Below are 25954 nucleotides of genomic sequence, written 5' to 3'. Positions count from 1 at the left end.
CCTGTAAAGATAAGGACTATTCTTGTTTTCCAAAATTCTGTGAAATAAATACAGCACCCTGAGAAAAACCTATCTTAGCAACTGAGAGGGCATGTTTCACTTGAGATATTCTTCTTCCTTATGGTGGTATCAATAAAATCACCACAAGATCTCCACAATAATATTATATTGTCTTTATATGAGTGCTTTTCTCTCAATTCTCTGGGTTATTCCCCAGTTTCACATTCAAAAGAACATGCTTTCCTAGTCCATAAAAAGGGCAAAGTACACCCAAAATTTTGGGTTTTATTTGGTTTTTTGTTTATTTATCAGGAAATCAGTAGGACTTAGTCCAATCTAAGATTATTTAAAAAAACCCAATAACACTTGTACTGGGTGGGCTTTCTGCGCATTCACTGTATCATTTAAAATTAATAAGGCTGTTGAGAATATTTAAATTACAGCATGCAATTTATGTACAATCAGCATGGCAGACCTCCAAATGCAGCTTGGTTTGGTGGAAGTTTGTTTCTTGCTTGGCACTTTTTATCTCACTTTTCAGCAGGCAAGAAATTTCCCTCTTCTGTTCTTCCTGGGAAGGGACTCCACAGCTCCAGCCCTCCCACTTATCAAATGTGATATCAACATCAGGGAATGTTATTCCCATCAATGTTAGGAGCCTTATCAGCAGCTTGTAGTTCTGCTTTTGTCATCATTGACATCTATTTTTTTCTCCCAGTTTTTATTACTGGAAAAGCCTGCAAAAGTAGGTCACTCCTTAGTTTCACAATAAAAACTTTTTCATGAGTGTATAAGAATTTGAAGTAGCTTTGCACTTTTCTAACAATGCCTTTACATGTAAAGTGCTGAGGATTAGTGTAACAGTGGTGGTTCATGCCAGTATTTTGTATTTTCATGCTGAAAGATGAGAAGTATGGAGTGCCTAGAAAGGTGAAATGAAGGTGTTAACAAAACTCATGTCAGTCTGCACAGGTAATTTGATTTTCAGAGCTGCCATGCTGGTAACACAGGACATTTTCACTTAAATATATTAAAAGAAAGGTCTGTTTTATTTCTATGCCCTCACTGGATCTCATACCTCAGCTGATGTTAATGAGTGGAGCTGACAAGTATATTAATTAGTATCAAATGAATGCCCTAATGTGAATCTTCAAATGAATTAAAAAAAAAAAAAAATTGGACTAATGAGGCAAGCAGGTAACACAACTTCCAGGCCATTTTATTTTATTTTTTTAATATATGGCAAATGGAGACCCCTCCCATGGCAGGGCCTTCAACTGAATAACTAGAATAAAACTCCATTCCAGCCCCAACCATTCCCTAATTCTGTGATAAGGTATTCACAACATTGCACACCTGGCAGCCAGTCAAAACAGATACAGGCATTAATTCCCTCCCTTTTTCTGCTGTACTGTTTTATTTCTTTGATCATCACCCTGCAGAACATTATTAAAATTGCATTTCTTCAATTTGTGTGTTCAATATCTGTGATAAAACTTGGCTTCTTCGTGGTAACTTTCCATCAGTGATGCAGCTCAGGTGCACACTGAATTTTGGGGCAGTGCACCACATTTTGTATATTATCCCCATCTTTGGGGATAATATAAAGGGAAAATGAAACTTAAATTTCAAGTGAGCAGTATGGTCAGTGACTGTGACTGACAACAGAAATTTCTCTGGTTTCTCATAAGAGTGGAAATACAATTAATCAGGTCACATTATGTATTATAAGGAATTATTGTGTTGCAATCTTCATTGTCTCAGGTTAATGCCATTTACTGTCTGCAGATGTTTTTGAGCATCATTTCCATCCCTCTGAGACCAAAATGTCTATTTCAGTGTGAACAAAGCCCACATCCAGTATAAAAATGCTGTTTAAGGAGAAAGTGCCAGTCGTGTTGGTTTGGATAGTTTGTTTTTGGTTTTTTTAATCTTTAATTTCAATTACCATTGTGCTTTTAATTTACATTTTTTGTAGCATGGAAATATTCAACCATGCTTGCTAGGGTCATGAAGCTTGTATTTAGTAGCAGCACCTCTGGGATTGGGATGAGTGACAGCTCATAAAATTCAGAGTCACCGGAGACCTCTGTGTATGATTGACATGAAAAGCATTGGATTGGTTGATTTTTAAGAGTGTTTTCAGAGGCCCAAGGCATGAGGCTGTGCATTTTTAAACTGGGTTCTCTGATACACTGTGTGAAAATACTCTTATTGTCATTTCGCTTTACATCACGATCATCTGTATCCCTTAAAATAACTAATGGAAGGGATAAAAGGGGTGTAGACTGCACGTATTTCCAGGGGGAGGGGAAGGGGGGAAAAAAAGAAGGGACAGAAAGAAACTCCCTTGTGGAAGGTGCTTCTTTTTTGTTGCTTTTATTATTCTGGAGTGGGTAATTGTTTCATTACCTGAATTCTGCAACTTCTGTGCTTTGCTGGGCTGTTTTTCCTGGGAGTGACACCTGAGGGGCCTCTGTCCCCCCATCAGAGGCACAGCCTTGGGGAGAAAGAGGTGCTGATGCCTTGGGATTTTCCCTTTTGTAATTTTGTAATTTTATGATTTTGTAATCCTGCAGTTCTTTAGTGTGTAACTCCAAACTCCACATTCAGTGTCAGCTGCTGCTGTCCCATTTTGGGCAGGCACAACAATTCCTCTCCAGGCCTGGCAACCGAGGGCACCTCACCGCCCCAGGGCCCAGAAATGCAAACAAAAGGGAGTTGGGTGGGCAAACTTGGGGTAAATGACTCCATTACCTGAGGCTGGAATTGTTAGATTAACCCCCAATGTGCAGATGGACCAAACTTAAAAAAGTCGAAAAAACTTGTCACTGATTGCTCATTTTGGGTGTAGCCTCTGGATGGGCGTTGCCTGCCCAAAATGTACCTGAAGGCCCTTCAGTAAATATAATCAAACACTTTTTATTCCCTTAATTTTGTGTGGCCTTTGTTTTTAGGTGGCCCAAAAAGGTCTGTGTGGATGGAGAGCCTTGGCTGTCTCTGAGCGCCCACTGTGCCCAAACCTTCCCCCTCCACCACTTCCTGCAGGACTTTGGGGTGATTCTTCCCTTTTTCTCCCCCCCAAAATGTGTTCCCACCCTGCCGATGGTTTCCTGACTGTCACAGTGAGCAGTGAGAATCGTGGAAGATGTGCTGCTAAAATAATTTCCAGGTTGAAGAGTCATGGCCAGCTGCTTAAAAACGTCAGCCCTCGTAAACAAACCCCTGTTTTATGGAGTTTGTCATCCACTGAAATGTCAACAGCAGCAATTCTCATTAGAGACCGTAATGACAGAGACCTGGAAATGTGGTTTTGAGGTTTTTTTTTTTTACTGTCATGGTTCTGTTTTGGTTGGTCTGGATTTGTTGCAGATGCTAACCGTTTGAAAATAAATAAATGCCATGTATTGTCTCACCTGGCCATGTGAAATCTGAGCTGCAGGACCCTGCAAAGCTGGCTGTTTATGAAGCCTTTGCCTTAAAATTCTGTGAGAATATCCCCCTTTATCCATGGGTCTTCAGAAATGCAGTGTTTATTCTAAATACTAATATGACAGCAGCTGAATATGTAACAGATCTGTATTACAGAGCATGTCAGCAGTGGAATTAGTGGGAAAACAGCAACATTTATTCATGTTTGACTCTTCAGAGCTGATGTTTGTGAAGCGGGCTGGTGCATTTTGACCCAGCACTGAATTTTCCTCTCTTGGTTGACAAAACCCACTGCCACTGCTGGTCAGGACAGCGCAACCCCAACAAAACTGGGACTGGAATTGAGGTGCAGACCACAGCACAGGGAAGAGGAGGATGAAGGAACTCACACTGCCCTTTATTAACTGTGTTTGTTCATTTCAAGTCACTTCACATCTCGAAAAGTTGGGTGGTAGTATAAGGGAAGAACAACATCATGTGCAGGAAAGGCTGTTTTGGATTCTGATGGGTTTTTTTGCTTCATGTAGTGCAGAAATTTATGCCTTTTGGAATTTGAAATGGTTTATGATCTATCCTGCCAAGTTACTTTACGGAAAGATACCATCCTAACTACAGTGTAGATATCTCAATTATTTATGTTTTGGACTTTAAAAATCCACCATCTGTTACCTCGATATTAATGATACTTTCCTAGTAGGTGTAAGCAAATTATAAAATCTGTTCCTACAGGTTTTGTGCTTATCAGAAAACAAAATGCAAGAAAATGCATTGTTCCTTTATGCTGGAAACTCAGAGTTTTGTGTAGTTGCTGTTCAGTAAAAGTGCTATAATAAATTTGTGAGGGGAAAAAGCAGAATTGAGGTGAGAATATCAACTTCTGTGGCTACCACATATTCATCTTCCACTTTGGTGAAGTCTTGCTTTCCTGGCCACAGAAATGTTGCCACTAAATCTAGTTTGTTTGATATGAAAATGAAACAAGTGGAAGAGCCAGAGGTGGGAGAAATATTAAAGCTGCATTTACATGTCCATAGCAAAGTATTTATAACAAAAGATGAATTCACCCCCAAACAGACACCCCATCAATCTTTCTGTATTCCATTTCCCATTTTCACATCCCAATATCACTGCAGTCCTGTGGGGAAAATTCAGCTTACTGTGGCACCCCAGTAAACTCCAGCTCCATAAAAACACTTCCAATTCAAGGCATTCCTCTTTCAAACGTGTTCCATGTCATTTCAGCTGTTGCCAAAGGGGAAAAAAAAAAAAATGAATCAGACCTGCCTGAATGTGTGCTGAGAATGGTTATGTGGCAAAAATTTTGGGGGTTCTTTTGGTTTGGTTGGTTTGGGTTGTTATTCTTCTTGTTTGTTTTCATTGTTTTTATCGCTTAGCTAACAAAAAGAAGCTGTTGAAGAGGAGTTTGCAGGTTGCATCGTGCACCAAAAGCCATTTTGGTGTGAAATTCTGAAATCACTGTCAAGCCCAAAGACAAGCAAACAATTTTGCACAGGTTTTACTGCATTAATACAATCCAGCTGATACACAAACATGAAAATATATTTGCTCTTCAAACCACGGCATAAAAAATAGCAATTTTCAAGACTCTCACCAATTGCCAACATGATGATGCTCCTGCATGTATTATTTCAATTTGTCTGTAGAGGGAAAAAGAGAAAATTGAAGCAAGTTTTAAATAATATTAAATCAGAGTTGTGTAAGTCTTTTGTTTGCAGTGCAGGGAACTACATATAAATGTCTCAGCTTTTTGCAGTTTATGCTGAATATTCCTGCTGCTCCCCTGTTGCTTTCAGGTTTAGCATGGATAAACCTTGCTGTGTGCAGTCTTGACAGGCCTAAATAAAATAATGTTCAATATCAGGTAAATATCAGGTAAAATAATGTTCAATATCACATGATTCCACCAGTATAAAAGTTTTTTTTTTTGTCCCAGCACTGTGCACCCAGTTCATTTTAGGGCATGGGGGAAGGACACCAGTGACCTTAAATAAATAATAAATCAATTACTTCAATCAGGATGAAATTAAGATGTTAGTGCTTCCTATTTGCATGGAAATTACTCAGCCATGAAGGCCACAACATTAATGAGATACGGGACTGTGACTAATGGTGCCACTGGAATTCATTGTGCTTCCCTTTGTCCAAACTCTCTGATTTTATCCTCATTCTTGTTCTGCAGTGCCTGGAGCAGGGTCAGACACAACCTGCTCCCACCTGCTCATGGTTCAGATCCCAGCCCACAAATGAGCTATCACTTCTCATTTCTTTAATTTCTCATTCTCATTGATAATTTATTATTTATTTTATGACTATCATTTTTCACTTATCGAAACCTTTGCTATTTCTGAACTGCCTCATGAGTGCAGGAAATAAAGGGATTTCTTCCTCATTGCTTTTCTGCAGTAACTTCTTGTTTTCACATCATCTGAGGAAGATACACAATCACATCTGGTATCAGCCATGTAGGGTTCAAAAGGGACAAAAACCATCAAGCAAAAACGTATTGAAATGTCCTACTTGGACTATTTTTTTTCCAATTTATGATTATATTTTATTATCTTTGCTCCTGTATAATCTGATTTTGGAGGGACACAAATGAGTTTTAAAATAGTCAGTGGATGAGGCTGCTCCACAGTCTCGCCATCAGTATCTTTTATTTGATTTCAAAAAATGCGTTTTTGCATTTTTAAAAAATTTTACATTTAAATTTTTTTTTTTAAATACATTTACATTTTACACTTTTAAAAAATTCTTTAGCACTGGCTGTGAGATCCTCAGAGATTGGTTCTTGAGTGTTTGGCTGGGCAGGATCCCCTGGGCTGGTACAAATAAAGTGCCAGTTCCAATCTGCCTTGCTGAAGTGTCTCTGAGAAACCCTTTGTGACACAGGAGGCAGAAATCAGAGGCACAGCCCAGGAGAAATGAGGTTTTTTTTAATAACTTGTGGGGACTTCCTTTGCAAAGATGGCAGAACGAGATGGTTGGATTGCTTCTGGAGCTGCCTTAGGGGAGATCAATATGTGAGCACCGTTCCCACGACGACTGCAAGGAAAAGTCCTGTAATTAATAATAAAGAAACATTGATTTTTGTGATGGTGGTGGTGGTTTCAAACCACAGCTCTCAGGCTGCCCTGTAGGAATAAAGCACTGCAGTGTTTGGTGAGAAAGTCCAGTATTGATTCAGTTTGATAAAATATTTTTCTTTATCTTTGTAGAAGCCTTGCTGAATGAAAGTTTGGTATTTCCAATGCGTCGAGGGTCCCAGCAGACACAGTTCTTTTTTTGTTACAGAAACTATATTATTCTCCCTCTGTCTGCTTTGGTGTTGGACAATGTATGTGAGCAGAGAGCTGCACACAGAGGCAGAGGAGTGCAATTCTGTGTTTTTCTGAGCTGCTGAATAGGTATCATTGTATCCGTGTGTCTTGAGGGGGGGAAAAAGCAACACTGCAAAAACTTCTTGGAGCTCGGGTTCCCTGCCAGACCACCCTGCACCTCCCTCTGTCTCATATCATGCACCAGGTATCACCAATATGCTACATAAAACTCTTCAGATTTCTCCTTTCACAAGGACAGATGAAATCCCCTGTGACGGGTGTTAAGGTTGGAAGGGATGGCCGCAATAACAAATCTCTCACTTCTTGCTAAATTCATCCTGATAGACACCTCCTTCGTGAGCCGGGGAGAAATCCACGTGTATTCCATGTTCACGTTGGTTCCTTTGCCATTTGAAATGTTCGTTTGGGATATTTCACAACGAATTGAAATAGGTTTCTCTTGTTGTAGGTAGACGGGAGAGGTAGTGATACAAGGAATTACAATTTCCCATTAACAAACAAACAAAACCCAAAAAAAAAGCAAACAAAACAAAACAAAAAATCCAAAAAAAAACTCAAAAACCCCCAGAAAGATCTCCTGTAATGCATGTGAAGAGATGCTGGCATGTGTGGTCTGCAATTGTGATTACCTGGATTAATGAGTTTGGAGTTTGAAAATGGAACAAACTTAGCCAAAAAGACACCAAACTGCACTGGTGTTTTTAAACTATATAATCTGAGTTATGGAGACTGATGAAAAAAATCTCCTTGGTGTGTGACAGCAAAGATTAGCATGAAAATCACAGGTCTGTTTTTATTATCACATTGCAGGATAATATTGGTTTCATCTTAGGGATATTTAGCCCTGTACTTTGGTTCTTGCAGGGAATATTGTTACAGTTTGGGTTTTTTTCTTTTTTTTTTAAGAAAAACCATAACTTGGTTATGGGTGGATGTTTAAGTGTTATACAATATGGCTTTAAACTTTTCCTGCAATTAAAGCCTAATCCAAAACACTGAGGCACACTATTAATTTTATGCTTAACTGGAGCATTTTTTTCAACAGGCCTATTCATCTACTTAAAACTAAGCACATGCTTAAGTGCATTGTTGAACTGGGGCCAGAGTTGTTACGCTGAAGCAAAAGAGAGAAAAAAAGGATAAAAAATAAGGCAACAAACCACACACACACAAAAATTACGCCTAACAGATAATATTCACTTAAACCAGCTCACAGGCAATTTTTTTTTTTTTTTTTTTTTTTTTTTGCATATGAAGTCCAGCCACGTGGGATAAAATTGCTGATTTTAGGGCTTTTTTGTTGTTGTTGTGGACAGGTAGTGACACCAGCAGCAGCAAGAGCACCATGGTGGTAAAATTATTGATGGAATTGGGTTGGGAAGGACCTTAAAGCTCATCCCATTCCACCTGCCACCTTTCCATTGCCCCACATTGCTTTTAGTCAAGAGCTGTAAATTAATTCATTAATGGGAATTATTTTTGGGTAGCAGTAGTGGGTGTGTGTTTAAAGTCCAGTGGTGATGCATGGTACTGTGAGAGTCAAGTGCATTCCATCTTTTCTTCAGCAATTCTGAGGGTTTTAGCTTGGAGGAAAGAAACAAACACAACAAAAATGTGATGATCAACCCTCCCCCAAGAGCCAATCTGCTGCTCTTTGTGTGCTTGAATTCTGGCCTACTTGAATTCAGTCTTTAAGCCTTTCATTTGGTATAATTAAGATAAATTATTTATTTAGAAACAGGAGGAAATTAAGTACTTTTAAAATTAATTTTAGACCCAAGAAGAGTTCTGTGTCTAAATAGCAAAAGAACTGCTGAGCACGAGGGCTGTGCTCCCCAGTGCACGTGTCCAGCCTGGCCCTGGTGGTGACAGATGCAGAATAAAACGTTGATCACCGATATTTGTGGGAGCTGAGTGCAGCCCTGAGCAGAGTCCGGCTCAGGAGGAGCAGGATTCCTGCAGGAAACACTGAAAATCAAACCTTTTATTGTAATAGAAGCGCAGTCTGGGAAAGGAGGGCCACCCCAAGCAAACAGATGTTCCTTTTTTGTTTTCACTTTTCCTTCTCTCTTTGTCCCTGGGTTGAGCAGGACACACACAGTGGTCCCCAGCACTGCTTTGGGGTCCCCCAGCTTTAAAGGGAAGGAGGTGTTAAAGTGGTTTGGAACATCAGGGAGCCCGGGCAAGAGGAGGAAGAGGCTGTTGTGTTATAAACAGTGCGGTTGCTGTGGAAACTGGTGATTCTCAGAAAAATGGAGGGAGGGCAGGGAAGAAAATAGAATTATTATTATTATTTTCCTTTCCTTAATATTTAAATCATATCTGTGATTACTGACCATGCTTCCTGTATTTGTTTGGGTAACGTGGTGGGCAAATATAATTGTTTTGGGAGTGCCAAGGAGTGCTTGTGTGTTGTTGCATGCCTTGTCTGTGAGGCAGGGATGCTTGTGCTCAACAATTATCTACTGAAAACAGTTGACCTCATGCTCGTGTATCCTGAGCTATTCTGCAGATTGCCACGGTTCTCATACGGAGCAATGTATGCTGTCTAATGATTTGTTAACTTTTCACTTCTTGGCCCAGGTTTGGCTGTAAAACCACAGTCCTGCTAATTACAAAGAATCCATGTCTGTGTTTTCTTTACTTGGCCGTGTAGGGGAGAAAGAAAAAATTAAATGTTAGGGAGAGGAGTTAGGGTTTTTCAATTTTTTTTTTCTTATTCATATAAAATGTTAAGTGACCTGTGGCAATTTCCAAAGTATTTCAGTGTGTTCTCTGATGTTTAAATTAAACTTTACATCATTTGTTATAGTGACACCTGCTGCCCTTGTAATGGTTAAGTGTATGTGAGTACACAGAACCCACTTTTCAAAAAAATTTATAACTCCACTGTAAAGATTTTATTCTGTGCTGAAACTTGGCACACAGGCTTTTTGACTAGGAACAAATTATTCTTTTAAAAAATGTGCTGGGGAGAAGTTGGTTATTCACAAGAGCTTACTGTGCAGTAAAAGCAAGCTGATTTTACTGACACATTTATCTGTTTGTGCCTCTGTAACTTGAAATATGAGGTTGAAATAGTGCATTTGTCCAGTTTTTCTGTCTTTAAACCTCAATTCAGGCTACTGCCTAGGTCCCTGGTGGAAATAGACTTGTTTTTTTTTTTTTCCTTAGTATTCTTCTTAATATTTCTCTCTGTCGCAGACAATTTGATTAAAGATTGCTCAGCAAGGAGCCCAGATGGTTTTCAGCCAGAGAAGAGGCATTCCTGGATGAAATCCTGGAAAATTCCTTTAAGGCTGTCCCAGTTTCTCGGTCTTTCAAACCTGCTGCTTGTGGAAACAGCAACAGGTGATGTTCTTTCATGTTAAGGCCGGATTTTTAATTTTTTTTTTTTTAATAAATATTTCCCCCAGTGCTGAAACACCTGGGAAGGTAATCACTGATGATAGGAACGTTTGTTTTATGTAGCATTTTCACCTTTCTAAAATGGCTGTTTGCTGGAGTCACCTCCAACGTGTCTCTGACAAAAATCCCTTGCACACCAACCTCATTGTCTTTCTGGTTGTGTTTTACTGGGAATAGCAATGGGAATAACAACTGCTTTTTTTGTTTGGGTGATCATGTGAATACAGGAAGCATTTCTTTCCAAAGCAGCACTCTATTAGTTTATCTACACAGTGCCAGGAAACAAAACCTGAAGCAAACGCATGGAGGGTAATAGTCTAGGACAAGCATTGTATCAGTGTGTAGAAAATGGAGCAAATTGCATTTGTGCAATCAAGGCAATAGAGTGGAACTACAACAGAGCACACTGCACTCCTGAAATTGGCTGCCTGCACCCAGTGAAATGTGCACTTTACATTTTGTGGGTTCACCTAAGTTTCCCTTGTTTCAGTGAAGGAAATCAGGAATTCTGTCCTGAATTACTGCCTTTGCGTCCTGCTGCCGAGGAGACCGGTGTTAAAATCCAGAGATAAAATAGCAATAGTGACAGAGGTGATGCAAACCGTCCCGGTGCTCCAGCTGCCCCTCAGAGGTGAGAAATGCCCGAGGGAATCCCAAGGGAATCTGTGCTGAGATCCCCTGCAGCACCTGCAGGGTGTGAGGGCGCAGCGGGCGCTGCGGCTGCATCCGTGCGGATGATCCCTGGGCAAAGATTATCCCGGGGCTTCTCTCAGAGCTGCTCCTCATCCCTGAGCATGGCTGGCATCAGCCTGCAGCCCTGTCCCCGTGGTAACTCAGTAACCAGCAGCAGCACCAGCGCTGGTGACTGTTTATCCAGAGTCTAGACATTTTATACGAGGTTAAGGGCTCTGTTCTCTGTTTTATAAGGGAGGCAAACACAACTTTTTTTTTCCTTTTTTTTTTTTTTTTTTTTCCTGGTCTTGCGGTAGCATGACGGGTGCTTTGGCTGTGTGCTGTGCTGCCCAGACCATCTCCAAAGTCAACAACCTGCTGGCTTTTTGGTTTGGGAAACCTGCAGAGTGTGGCCTCCTCCACCTGTGGAAGGGGAGAGTGGAAACTCACCTTGCACCGGGAGCTCAGCATCACCTCTGAGAGCTCAGCAAATGCCATGCAGAAGCATCAGGTGCTTGGATGGAATGGCTTTTTTAAGGTCTTTAGGGGATCAATCTTCTGCTTTGGTGTGATGTTTGTAGAGGGACTCTAGTTCAGATAAAGAGGGAATTTGGGGAAATGCCTTGTAGTGAACAGGCTTGTTGGAAAACAGGACAGGTGGCAGTGAAGATCTCCCATCCCCACTGCTCTGGGCAATTCTGCAGAGAATTTATCACAGAATTTCCTGAGTCCAGGTTGGTACATTAAAAAAAAAAACAAACTGGGTTAAGCGGTAGGTGAATCCTGGTAGATGCTGATTGTGCTGACCACAACGACAAACAAACATGTAAACGCAGAGATTTAACTTCCATATCTCTGCATAACTCCTCAGAGTTCTGAGGAGTTCTGCAGTGAGTGATTTATTGGGCCAGATCCAAGAATGCAGCCTTTTGGAAGAATAAACCTTGCCAGCCTATTTAATGCCTGCTTTAAGCAATTATCTGGGTTGGTTTCTTTCCTTTGTGTGCCCCGTGCTCATCGTCCCCTTGGGCTGGTGCTCTGGGACAGAAACCCAAGGGGTTGAAGTGTGCACAAACGTGTTCCACTCCTGTGTGGGACGGAGCGTTGGGAGTGACACCCGGCAGAGTCAGAGGTAGGAAATGAGGGCTTTTGTGTTAGTTTTGTTCTTCTGAATGATTAATAGCCAAGCTGCCTGAGCTCACCAAACCTCGTTTCATTCAGTATTGAACAATCCCCCTGCACCAGGGCTTGCTGGGCAGCCAATAACTCAGTGAGACGGTGTTTATACAGCAAAAAAATGAGTGTAAAATACACAGGCAAAGCTGCAAAATGTTCTGAGTTTCTGTTTACATTCAATTCATAAACAGCAGAGTGGCTTGGGCCGTGTTTTGTGTGTGCAACACCCACATTGCAGGGCCCAGCTCTTGTGTGAACACAGCCCACACATAAATATTTCCCATTATTGCACCCAGTCAGCAGGGCATTGTTGGAAATCAAGTGCCCATGACCAAGGGCCGTGCACAGAGTGTGTTGATATGAAGTTTATGTGACAACAGGAATGGGCCACGTTTCCCCATCACAGATAAGGACACTTAATATTTATACAGCTCTTTCCACTTTAAAAGCGTTTTGGAAACATTAATTAGCACCAGGGAATTATTATAGGTTATTATCGAGGGAAAAATTATCCGAGCCACGGATTCCTGAGGGTGAGGGGAACCTTGGAAAGCAGCAACGCCAAAAGGGACTTACAAAAAGTAGTAACTGACAGCAAATTGGGCGTGAATTTGGAATGCTGATTTGCCAGCAATGAGGACCAGTCCAATTTCAGCCCAATCAGCAGAGGTCCCCTGTCGCTGGGGATGCTGAGGTCTCGTTAGCAGGGAGGCCCTGACAGCTTCAGGGATGGAGGGAACAACTCACTCCGTGCACAGGAAAGGAATTTGGAGCCCGGATTTATGAGGGATGGGTTCAGGTTAAACACATACAGGCTGGCTGCAGGACAACAAAGGGAAACATTTGATAAGGCTTGAAGAGTATCAGCGCGGAGCAGAGGATGTAATATGAGAAACGGGATTAGGGAAGATGACTTGAAATGAGAAAGAGCTTTTGGGCAGTATATTAAGGAATTGTCAGTTATATTTATTGGCTTGCAAAATAGTGTTTCCAGAGGAAAAAATGAAGCAGCATCTCTGGCTGAATTTAACAGTGTGCTGCAGAAATGCTAATAATGAGGAGGAGTTCTGGGGAAAATAGATCAGTTTGAGAAACTCCACAGAGCTTGTTTCTCTTCACAGTCCTTCATAAGGTAAATAAAGACCCCTCATCTAAATCTGTACTCTGGAAAACCAGTTTAAAATGGAGAAATTAATTATTTTGTGCATGCAGGAATGCCAGTGCAACCCTAGATCTGTGTAAAGATAGATGAGCACTGAATTCTGGTGAATTGCTCTTAGTTGTCAGGGCATCCTGACTCCTTGTTGAGCACCTTGTTTTCTCAGGAGTTATTTCTATGGATGAAAGGCATGTTTTCCACTGGCATCACCTCATTTTCCCCGTGCCTCTCGCAATCAGGCTTTTATGTCCTGAGATGAGCTGAACGTGCTGCAGGTTGGGATTTCATTAAGGATACCAAGGCAACCAGTTCAAGGGACGCTTATTTTGCTGAGGGATGTCCCCAGCCACACTGAGGAGCAGTTTCAGCTGCAGTGACCTGCTGTGATGGGAGAGCTCATCCTTGGTCTGTGGAGAGGAGCCCTGCAGCGTTCCCAGTGCAGAGCTCCTGTGCAGGGAGGGTTTGTGCTACAGGAATTCTCCACTTGCAGCCACAGCACCTCTGTAGGAGAGCACATTTTGCAAAGCAGGCTGCTTATTTCTCTGAATCTGAGCATTCTGTTTAATTGATTATTCAAATTTTTAGCCATATCTGAGGCGGCGACGTGCTGTGGGGTTCAGATTTCCAGCTCCTGGGTGTTTCTATAAGAGGATCTGGGCTGTGCAGCATCTGTGGGCTGGGCAGGCTGCAGAAGGGATCGTGCCGAGGGGATGCCACCAACGCGGCCCAACATGTGCAGGGGCTGCCAGAGCACGGGCCGGGCTCTGCTCGGCGCTGCCAGTGCCAGCAGCAGCAGCAGCGGCCATCGAAGAAAGGGCAGCGAGGGGCAGGGCAGCAGGAGGGAGAACTTGTGTGCATGGAGGGACAGCAGAGCCCTGGAACAGCTGCCCAGGGAGGGCCGGGAGTGTCCCTGTGTGGAGCCATCCCAGCCCCAGCTGGGCACCTTCCTGTGGGGATGCACCACATCATCTCCAGACACGCCTCCCAACCCCAAATATTCCATGGTTTGCAGCTCTTTATGGTGTTACACCCACTGCTTTTACCTCTTTGAACCTCTACAGGTTCCTGCTACCAGGAGTGTTTCTTTCAGCAGGATTGTGATAGTCAAGTCAGGACTAGCAGAATGAGATTCCATCCAAAGTAATTTCTGTTTTATTTTTTCTTCAATGCACAAGATCCTGTTTTGCAGAATTACTGGGAAAAAGTCTTGACTTGAAGCAAGTGCTGTAATAAAAGGCTCCGAAGTTGGAGACCTGTTAGTGTGAGGGACCCCACTGACAACACACAAGTGTAATAAAGTAAATAAATGAGAACAAAAAGAGGAAAAAATTTTGTCTTTCCATGACAGAAAAGAACAGGGGGGAAAAAACCCAAAACAACAAAACAAAGAAACATAGAAGCCAAAGGGAAAAAAACCCAGCTGGGTTGGTATTCTGTTTTGGTTTCCTCAGAACAGGTATTTTTCCATCACTCCCCCCAGGACAGGAGCATTGCTTGGAGAGATACTGGAGGGCTCAGCCTTGTCACAATTACCAGGGGAAGCTGCTCTGCAGCCATGGCTTGGTCTTGCTTGAGCTCCTCCTGAGACTCAGCTCTGCTGGAAAGCGCCCAGAGATTCTTTCCTTTCTCAAGTGCCTTCTATGAAAGAGAAAAAAAAAAATAAAAAAAAGCTGTGTCTGATGGCAGCAGCAAAATTCCACAAATTCATCCATTCCAGCATCACTCCTGCCAAGCCAGGCACGAGTTTGTGCCTTTCCTGCTTCCAGGGCCTTCAACAATGCACCCACGGGGTGGAAAGCAGCAACGAGAACTCGCAGTCCTCGTGTGCCCCGTGCCACGTGCAGCCCCTTGGCTGATTTACTGCCCTGGCCTTTCCCTCCCGGAGCCAGCCTGAGTCATCGTCTCCCCAGCGAGGGGGGTTCTCCCCGTGTGAGATGGTGTTTCTTCCCTAAGGCCTCGTGGCTGAGTGCACAGGAGATTTAGTGGTGGGTTTGACGTGGAAGCGAATTCCTCGCAGTGGTTTGACGATCCCTCGCAGATCCTGCAGCAGCTTTCATTCGTTTAATTGCAAAATCCCATTACAAATGCTTTTCATTAGCTAGGAAAATATATGTTCTGTGGTTGATTGCCAGATTTTAAGGCTTTGGGGACAGGAGTTAACTTTTCAAAACTTTTCCTAATTTTTTTTTTTTCCTAATACCCTAAAGAAAATGCGTTGTCTTATTACTTGGCTAATTTCCTTGAAATGTGGAATTGTGGAATGAGGTCTTGTTTAAACAGCTTCAGACTGTGCATTGTGTTAATGCAGAAGATTTTAGGAGGAATAAACTCTTTTCCAGTAAAAACACAGCAATAAAATTTGCAACCTACGACTCCCCTTTGATCACTTGCATTCTTAGGGATTTGATTCCCAGCATTGCAGATTGGGTCAGTAGTTGACAATTCATTGTGCTGCCATATAATTCATGGGGTTTTGGTGGGATTTTTTTTTTTTTTTGGGTTTTTGGGATTTTTTTTGTTTTAGTTTTGTTTTTTTTTTTTGCAAAACCACAGCAGAGGCAGGACTGCCTCCTGGCCAGGGTGAAAGGACTGATTAGGCAACAGGAACTTGGATCCCTGAGCTGCTTCTTCACGCTGGGCTCTCACACTCTTGGCAGGGCCTGGGCTTTGTAATCCTGGCTCAGCTGTCTGAGCAGGGCTGGGATGTGGAAAGCAGCATCAAAGGGGAGGACACTGGGAGAAGGCAGGAATTGGGCAAAAAAACCCCAAATCAGGCTTTTATTTCTTATTTTTGAAGTAAGAAATGAAAGCATCACGATGCCTTTATGGAAAATTAACCAATCCAAGCAAGCTACGAGGGCAATCTGTCTTTATTTCAGTGATAATTCCTTCAATTAAAAACAGGCATTGATTACCATGCCATCAATGCAATGCGACTCTGTGGGCTGCTCTGAGGAAATAGTTATGTCGTTAGAATATGGGTTGGTTTTTGGGTTTGTTTGGTGTTTTTATATTTTTAGGGGTTTTGGGGATTTTTCATTTTGCTTTGCGTTTTTTTTGGCTTTGTTTTTTGTTCTTTTTTCTTTTCTTTTTTTTTGTTGTTGTTTTTGGGTTTTTTTGGGTTTTGTGGGGGGAGGGATGTTGGTTTTTTGGTTGGTTTTTTTTTTTTTTTTGGTAGGGGAAATCTGCCACAGTCTCATTAAAGTATTATTCCACAGAGCTGTAGACAAAGAAATAGCTCATGGTTCAGATCAAATCTGGTAAATCCCAACCTGGAATTACTCATCATTAGCTGTGTTAGCGAGTGCTCATTTTCCAAAATCAATTCTGTCGTTTTGGATTATTTTCTGTGCACTGTGTGTCACAAGTGTTTATCTTGACAGAAGGCAAGATACACTCCTCTCTGTTCTAAAATTAACTGTTTGAGTTGAAAAATAGCATGTAAGCATGAATTGCTATGATAAATGTATGTGAAGTTATTTTTCCATGTCTTTTGTGGAGGGAACTGTAGACTTGTTGGAAATTTCCATTAAACTGGAAGCCATGGCTGTCCAGATCAGAGGAATTAATATTCATTAAATACCCCTTTGACACCCAAGCATAGAGAGAAAGGCATGTTGGATCATTTGGTTTTAAGGGATTCTTTTAGTGGCTTTCTGTCAGAAATTCAGAAATTCAGGCCTAAACGATCAATGAACAGAAACAATTATCTTTAAGAAAAGGATTGTCTGGGAAAATGCTCTTTTTCACCTTGCTGTTACTGGTTTAATATTTACCCCTGGACCGTTTTAAGTGTGTTCACCCAGAAACAGGAGTTCAGCTGAGGGGCAGAAACTGGAAAAGCTGGAAATTCACACTGTCCTGTCCCAGGACTCTTCTGTTCCCCTCGCTGGCAAAACCTCTTCAAAAACAAATTTAAATTGTGCTTAATACTTAACCTTCATACTTAATGCTTAATTTAAATTGGTGCTTGCTATTTTGCCTGGCAAGCATACAAACTAAATGCCTGTCTTTCTACCAAGTGTTAGACAAACCCCAAAACCCAGCTGTGTATCTGGTGTGTCTTAAAAAGGGAAATATAAATATGTTTTCCTGTGGTGGGGAGGACACCTTTAAAAACTCAGGTGCAAAGGGGAATGTAATCTGAATTTCAGGTGGGGTATTTTGCAATATATTATTATATTAATAGAATAGAATTAATATAATATAACATAATATAACATAATATAATAAATATAATATAATAAATATAATATAATATAATATAATATAATATAATATAATATAATATAATATAATATAATATAATATAATATAATATAATATAATATAATATAATATAATATAATATAATATAATATAATATAATATAATATAATATAATATAATATAATATAATATAATATAATATAATATAATATAATATAATATAATATAATATAATATAATATAATATAGAGGTATATATGAATTTCAGGTGGAGTGTGTTGCAATATATTAATATATATATAATATATATTATATCCAATATATATAATAATATATATTAATATATATGAATTTCAGGTGGAGTGTGTTACAATATATTAATATATATAATAATATATAATATATATAATATATCTTTTATGTATATAATATATATTATATATATAATATAATATATGAATTTCAGGTGGAGTGTGTTGCAATATATTAATATATATATATAATATAATATCCAATATATATAATAATATATATTAATATATATGAATTTCAGGTGGAGTGTGTTGCAATATATTAATATATATAATAATATATATAATATATAATATATAATATATAATATATAATATATAATATATAATATATAATATATAATATATAATATATAGTATATAATATATAATATATGTATATAATATATAATATATATAATAATATATATGAATTTCAGGTGGAGGGTGTTGCAATATATTAATATTCATTAATATTGGATGCAAGGCTTATGCTGGACATGCCATTCCATTTTGCAAGCCTTTTATTTTTCCTCTCCCTTCCCAAAAGCGTGTGATGGAAGCTGGAGGGAGCCCCAGTGGCTCCCTGGCCATGTGTGTGGTTTTCCCTGTGGAACAGTCACATCTAAGGCAGAGCAGAGCAGCGCTGGTGACAGGAACATTGCACAACAAATTTCAGGAAGGGCAGCGGGGGTTGCTGAAGCGTTTTATCTGCTGGGAGTAGGAAAAATTCTGTGTGGGGATGAGTGCAATTAGGTCATTGCTTTGTGTGCCCAAAGCCCTAGTTTCTCAATGTTTCTTAGAATTAACGAGGATGTATATTTAAATGTGTGCCTTTTATTTGGCTGAAGAGCACAGCCAGGCAATCCCCCTGCTGCCTGTACGTAATTGTGTGTATATATTTATGTACAGAGCTTCACAGACAGAGATTATTCCAAGAACACCTCCTCAACAGCCTCCAGTTTCAGATAAAAACAGATTTCCAGGCTCTGGAGCACCTTTGGTGCTGCACAACTCCCTGAATATCTGTCATTTAAGGGACAAGCTCAGGGGGTCTATGGGCCACGGTTATTTCCTTGGGTTTCTTGTGGAGGTGGGATAATCTGGCCTTGCAAAACAGCCGTGAGCACGTCATGCTTTATTTCTTTGTGCCTTTTGCAGTAGCAGCAGCCTCGCCAGCACTCTCCGTGTGGTTTCTCTTGGTGATGGTGGCACCCCTGGCATGGCAGATGAGGGGTGAGGAGCCCACCTGTGATGTCCTCAGGTGAGGATTGTGGTGCCAGGGCAGCTTTGGTATCCATCCAGGATCATGCCACAGCATTCTTACTTCCACATTGAATTTTTTCCTTTTCCTTTCCTTTTTCCCCGCTCTTGGTTCCCCGTTGCACAAAGGAGCGCTTGTGAACGCACCAGCCCAGCAGACCCTGGAGCTCACTTCTCCATTTAGGGAGCTCACCTTCGGCAAGGGCAGCAATGCATCACCACTGGGGGTTCTGCAGGACTGGGGCGTGCTTAACTCCTCAAAAAACCCATTCCTGCCCCAAAAGCTGCCTGTGCTGCCCCTGGCAGGGCTCCAGCTTGGGAGCTGCTGTGCTGCTGCTCCTGTCAGTGCAGAAATTGGGGTTTGCCACCAAGGCAGTGAGGGTGGCACAATAAATGAGGTGCACCACTCGTTCAGTGGGAGATTGGGTGTTTTTGGCACTGTTTTGGGACGGGCAGCTCAGTCACACCCTGACCAAGGCCAGGGAACTTTGTGAGGTGTGCTGCGACCCCTTCACCCTGCCAGCAACAGCCTCTCCAGAAATGGGATTTTTGTCCAAATTTGGATTGCTCTGCAAGGTCCCCAGCAGTCCCACATCTTCCTCTCCTACACGCAGCTTTGTAAAACTTAAATTTTTGATCGTTCTGCAGGTATTACTTTAATTAATTCATTTAATCACCATTGAGGCATTTTCAGCAGCACCGTGGCCGCTCAGCTTGGAGCTGTGTGGAGAACAGTCAGCCCTGGTGAGGCAGGACAGTGTCTGTGAGGGAATTTGAGTCATCTGGCCTTTCTGCTTTGAGGAGAAGTGTCTTCAGGTTCATTATTCCCTTCATTGATTTAATTCCAGCCGCTCGCCTCGTATCGATCTGCACTGGCCATCAGAGACAGTTTCACTGGAGTTTTTGTCTTTTCAGGCAAATGCTGGAAGGAAAAAACCCACTCCTTTGAATTAAGCATCATCTGCTGGGAGTGTTTTCTAGGAATGTCAGTTTTTATCACCCTCCTGTTGCCTAATTTGTGATTTCTGACACGTAATGGATGCACAGAAGTGCTCAAGATGAATGACTCTATGTGACAGAGCAGCAACTTCCCTTCCCCTGCCCCTGAGGCTGCATTCCTTTTTTTTGGGTGGTTTGTTTTTTTTTTTTTTTTTTGATCCAAACTTCAAAAGGATTGTCCTGGATGTTTATGCTATCCCATTTTTCATCCCCCCTGCGCTGTTTTCATCCCCTCTCATTTTTGAAAGCAGCAATACAGAAATCTTACAGGGGGCGTTTTCCTTTCTTGATTTTCTGCTGCTTAAAGCCTTGGGGAGAAAGAACTGTGTGGTTTTGATAAGCTCCCAGTCCCCTTCCAAACCTCCTGAACCTGCTGATTTTTGTAATGCTGGGATCAGGTCTGGGATGCTCAGAGGAAGAGAAGCACCTCACTGCATCAATTCTGCCTGGGAGCACAAGCACTGCTTGCTGCTCTGGCTTTGTACAGCTTTAGCAAACAAATAAGAGGGTTTTTCATCTTTTCTCCTGCCTGTTGAGCTGTTGCTTTATCAAGAGTCAGTTAAAGGCACCTGGTCCTGAAAATGTTTAGAGGGAAGGGCAGGAGGAGTTGAGGTTTGAGCAGCCTCCTTTCTGTAAATGCAGAAATCAGAAACATCACCACTGAAACTTCCCTCACCCCACCAAGGGCCTCGAGATCCCTGTCATATTTTTTCACCAGTAATATCAAACTTGTTCCTCACATTTATAATTTTATTGGTGGTTTATGGAGCGTTGTGGTGTTCTGCAGTTAAAATCTCTTTCCTTGCATTCCCACCAGAAATTCTCCTCCTTCTTGGACAGGGAAAGTGTGGGCTCCAAAGAATTATGTTAGGCTTGAAACTTGAATTTTGGCAGCACCAAACCTTGTCTGAAATGGCTCCTGTTGGGTCCCACCAGGTTTAGAATGAGCTTCTGTTACGCTTGCCTGAATATTTCATTACAGTTAGTAATACTGAGGATGGAAATGTAGAAAGGATTGGAAACCTGGCTGGTAAATTGTTTTAAAAGTGATGTTGGTTATTTACCAAGTTAAGCTGAGCTCAAACTGAAAACCTGTGCTTCAGATTAAGTTCTGAATTTTTCCCCCCCTAATGATACCAGAAATGTCTTTGGTCTGCCAGATTTATTGGGAAACTTTTGAAACAACCATTTTTATTTATAATAATGCTTTAAAATTAATTCCAAAAAGGCTCTTTGAACAACTTTACATTTTAATTTTTTTTTTTGCATCATTCTGTACTATTTTAACTGCCTACTCTGAACATGAAACTTTATCCCAGATTTTTAATTTATTTTATTTGGATCTGCTCTTTTAGATGGGAATTCCTGTGTCTTGCTCTTTCACCTTCCTCTCCTCCCTGTCCTGTGCAAAGGTGCCCATTTCAGACAGAATCAGGATTCAGGATGCTCAATCTGTCACAATCTCCATTAACAGCAGGCAGTGTATTCCCTGTGCTTGTGGGCCATGGACTGACTATTGATTCCGATTTATTTTCCTCTGGAAAGAAAACAATTGAGACATCAGGTGAGGAGGTGCACTTGAAAAATGTGCATTATTCTCCCCCTTTTTCCCAGTGCCACAGGGTGGATAAAAACCACGTGGGCTCCCACTGAGAGGACCTGCTCCCAGTGCCTCAAGATTCAGCTTCAACTCCATTTTCAGTGCTATTTCTGGGTTGTTTTACCCAGTCAGAAGCACCTATTTAATATGTGAACCATGATTATTCTCCTCTGATTGACATCTGCCTTCTCTTAATAAAGTCCCAGTTGCATGGTGTTCCCTTTTCTCCTAATGCTTTTAATGTCAGATGAAAAATTCCTTTACAGCACTGTGCTGAAACTCAACAGAAAGGCAAACTGTTTAAATTTTTCAGTGGTGGTGCAGCACTGGGACCTTTTTCAAGGCTCTCTGTGGATTAAAACTGTGTAATGTTTGTGGTTTGGATGCTGCTTTGAAACAGAGCAGCACAAGAAAATTTTCTGGACGTGCTTTAGGTTTGTGCTAATATGTCAGAGCTGAAGGTAAAAATCTGGCTTGGGCTGGACTTGGGGCAGCTGTGTATAGAAAATTACTGCACAGTGATATCTAATGAATTTTGTCGCATTTTCGTTGCATTCTGTGCTTTCTGCTGCGGTTTTCCTATTCCTGCACATTTGGTGTGGGGTGTCTTCAGGGCTCTGGGAGGTTCCCCTGGCCCTGAGAGGACACAGGGCCACGACAGAGAAATTCACTCCAGTTGCTGAACACACCAAAAGCAGCCTGGGCAGAGCTGGGCTGGCCCAAGGACGGCTGTTCCCACATTGTGGACAGCTGGTGGGTCATCCCTTAATTTCCTTTTGGGTTTTTTTTGTATTTTTGTTTTTTTGAGCCTGACACAGCCTCTTTCCTCCTCACTGGAAGGTGCTGATTCCACCCCAAAGTGACCCAAAATTGCTGAGTGATTTTTTGCAATGTGTGAGATGGGACCTGCAGGTGTCCATGCAGGTGCTGAGCAGGCTGGCAGGGCACGGTGGCTTTGGGACACCAGTGTCACACCTTCCTTTGTGGGTTAATGCTCCTGAGGAGCCTCACAGCTCACCCTCAAATGCCTGAATTTTATCCCAAACCTGTTGTTAATGTCCTCATTCATGTCTCTGAAAACCTGGGGCCTGAGAAGGAGCATCTGGTAGAGGGGACATGAGGTGCGCGGGCTCCCTGAAGCTGTGCCTTGATCTTTGGAGAGGTGGAAATGAGAAATTTCTGTTTAAAATGTCGCTTTTTTGGTTTGTGTCTCGCAGCTCCTTGGTTCCTTTCCCAAAAGGTGGCTCATGGATGCAGAGCCTGGTGCCCCTCCTGGGCTCCTCTCCTCTCCACATTTGGGGCTGATTGCCATCCCAGCTGGGCTCTCACTGCTTTCTGTGATTTTGGCCGTTTAAAGGAATAAAAACCAGAGTGGCTCATGAAGAAGAAAACCCCTCATTTTATGGAAATTTTCACCAAGGAAACACACAAAGGAAAAACCCATCCTCTTGTTTTGCTGGGGTTTTGTTGTTTATTTGGAGGTGGTGCAACCTTTCTTAAAATTCTCAATCTTCAGACTCTTTAGCAGCATTTACCCAGCAAGTAATGAGCTTGTGTGTTTGGTCTAAATACACTCTGTCCCCTTCTTTTTATTGTTTTTTTTAAATTATTTTTAGTTTTTCCTTTCCTGTGTGTTCGAACAGGTTTCAGCTCTCACAGGTGTCGCTGCAGACAATTGTTTGATCTTCATTATCAAAGCTTTGATCTCATTTCAGAAAAGTATGAGTGGATTCAGCTCTGTGGCTGGGGAGGGGTCAGCAGGAACACAGGGAGAGGCTGGATGGGAGTTAAGAGGCAGCAGAGAGGAAAGCACAGCTCTGAGATCCAAAAACAATCTTATATTCAATAGAGACCTGTTAGAGGGGGGGAAAAAACCCAGCTGCACTTCATCTTCTCTGCCTTAGGTTGTAAATTGAATTCTGCTCCCAGATTTATTAAGAGCTCGCCGCTGCTCTGTGTTTCTGAATGCATTTTGCCATTAGAAAACACCTACAGGAGTGGCACATCCAAATGCTCCACTGATCCAAAGTGTTTTTCTGCAATAAGCTGATTAAAGTGAACGATCCCAAACCTGCTGAGCAGATCTGTGCAAAATAGGTGATCTGGGCAGAAATGGGCTCCTCGTGGTGCCCAGGTGTGTGTGCACAAATTGTTCAGCAGGGAGGAGGAATGTGCTTAATTTGGTTGTGGGAGATTTTAAAAGAGTCCGTGGATTCTCCTTGTAGTGGTTTCGGTTTGGGAATTTAAGATTTTTTTAATTTTAAAATTTCCTGAAACAAGACCAACCCCACAACATTCCCTCTTTCACCCAATAATCAATAAAAGAACCAACAAACACACCCAGGAAAAGAAACAAACAAACAAACAAACAACAACAAAAAAACCCAAAAACCAAAAAAAAACCAAGATTTTTTTTTGTCATTTAACATATATCTTCCATAAAAACATATCCAATTTCTTAATAATTCCACAAACTATTAATAATACAAAAACTTTTGATATTACTTCCCCAAATTCCACCCGTGTCAAACCACAACACTCCTAAATCAGAGCACCCCAGTGTGGCGCTGAGAGGGGAAATTTTCATCGCACAGATGCTGAACTGGTGCATTTTTGTTCATTCAGAACACTTTGAATGTTGTTAATTTGTGGAGGGGGTGGCTCCAGCCTTCACCAGGCAGTGCAGAGGGTGGGCCTGTGCTTCAGGGAGGCTCTGCAAGCTCAGACTCCACACCAACTCCTGCTTTTCCCCAGTTAAACACTCTTTTGTTCTTTGTTTCAGTTGTGGCTGCCGTGTGCAGCCACCAGATTTTGGGGTGGAAAACTCCATCCCTGCACACTCCACCCCTTCAGGGATGCAGGCAGAGGAACGCCAGGGCACAAGAAATCAAACCAGGGTTTTTTAATTTGCTCTCTTGAGATCTCTGTGGTCGCCCTGAGGGGTAGGAAAAGGTTATGGATACCCTGCATTTCCAGGATCTGTCAGCCTGGAGCAGGATTATGGCACAGCTTAGCCAGATTTGGTGTTGTGTAAATGTATATGTGATATAAATAGTGCTTGATGATTTTGAGAAATGTCTCCCAGCATTTGCCAGTGGATTTGCAATGCGCTGGATTTATGAAAGGCCTTGACAAAATTCCCAAACAAACCAAGTTTTTTCCCTTTGCTCTGTGCTTTTGTAGCTGTGATGGAGAGGTTTGTGTTTTTTCCCCAGCGAGTGCAGTGGTGCTGGGGTGTTCCTCAAAGTGCATGTGGTGTAGTTTATTTAAGCAGGAAGGAGTTTAAGTGGAAATGAGCCACAGAAATGTGTGCCACTTGTCTAAAACAAACATGGTCTAGGCCTTTTCCTTGTAAGTGACATCTATTATTACATTTTTAAGTAGATCTTTGTTAGTGAGCATCTGTAAGCGTGTTTGATCCTATGGAAAGATCCAAGGCTGTATTTATATTGCTAAACCAGAATGTTCTCTTGACCTAAGGACCTGCACCAGTGCCAGCTGAAGTTCATTGGGAATTTGCAACTCAAAGGATAGAAGTTTCCCTAAAAAAGTTTCTGCTTTGTAGGACTAAATAAATGCAGTGGATGAATATGAATGTTGAGAACTGATCTAGACCAATTACTCGAAATTAGATCAGATATTGAAAGTTATGTCATTAAGAGATAAATATGAGCATCTTCTCAATATGTAGATATATATTTGTTTGCTCTTGCTGTAGTCAGTGTGGATATATAGGATATTTGAGGGATTCCAAGTTTGCTTTCCTCCCTCTGGAGGATTCCAAGGATGTGTGAACTAAAACAAACCCCACGCAACTTGTGCAAGCATCGAACAAAATCATCCCACATTTGATGGTTTCCAGTCCCAGAGGAGGAAGAGCATCCTTCAGAGGAGCTGACGACAAAATTTAAAATCATCCTGGGTTTGAAAGTTTGGCTTTAAGTTGTGTTTCACTGAGGGAACTGCAGGCTTGCCCTGCACTGCAGAGGTGGTGATGGGTGCAGGTGCAGGTTGGCCTCAAGCCAGAGGTGGAAGCTGATGAAGGAACATTTGATTCCCTGGTTGAACATTAATTTTCTGGTTGCTGCATTGAAAATATTCTTCATTAGCTGTGAAATTGACCAAGATACTATTTTATTATTATTAATCCTAATAATATAATAATTTCTAATTTTTTATAATCATTATAATCAAATAGTATAATATTTTTACTATAATAGTTATTAATTATTTTTATTTTATTTTTATTTTTATTTTTATTTTTATTTTTATTTTTATTTTTATTTTTATTTTTATTTTTATTTTTATTTTTATTTTTATTTTTATTGGTGCTGTTGTCATTGTCTGTCTGGTGACCTCAGTGGAGACGGGACTTGCTTGCCACGCT

General features: G+C 41.3%; 1 protein-coding gene across 4 annotated transcripts in view; it reads left to right on the top strand.

Annotated features, from left to right (window-relative positions):
* The window catches only part of XRCC4 (X-ray repair cross complementing 4), a 143235-nt gene that overhangs the window by 110661 nt on the left and 6620 nt on the right, over positions 1-25954 (top strand). The window lies entirely within an intron of this gene.

Source organism: Melospiza georgiana, chromosome Z, assembly GCF_028018845.1.
Source record: "Melospiza georgiana isolate bMelGeo1 chromosome Z, bMelGeo1.pri, whole genome shotgun sequence".
Classification (NCBI taxonomy): Eukaryota; Metazoa; Chordata; class Aves; order Passeriformes; family Passerellidae; genus Melospiza; species Melospiza georgiana.
Note: the sequence above shows the minus strand (reverse complement) of the source record. Positions and strands in the feature narration are given on the sequence as shown.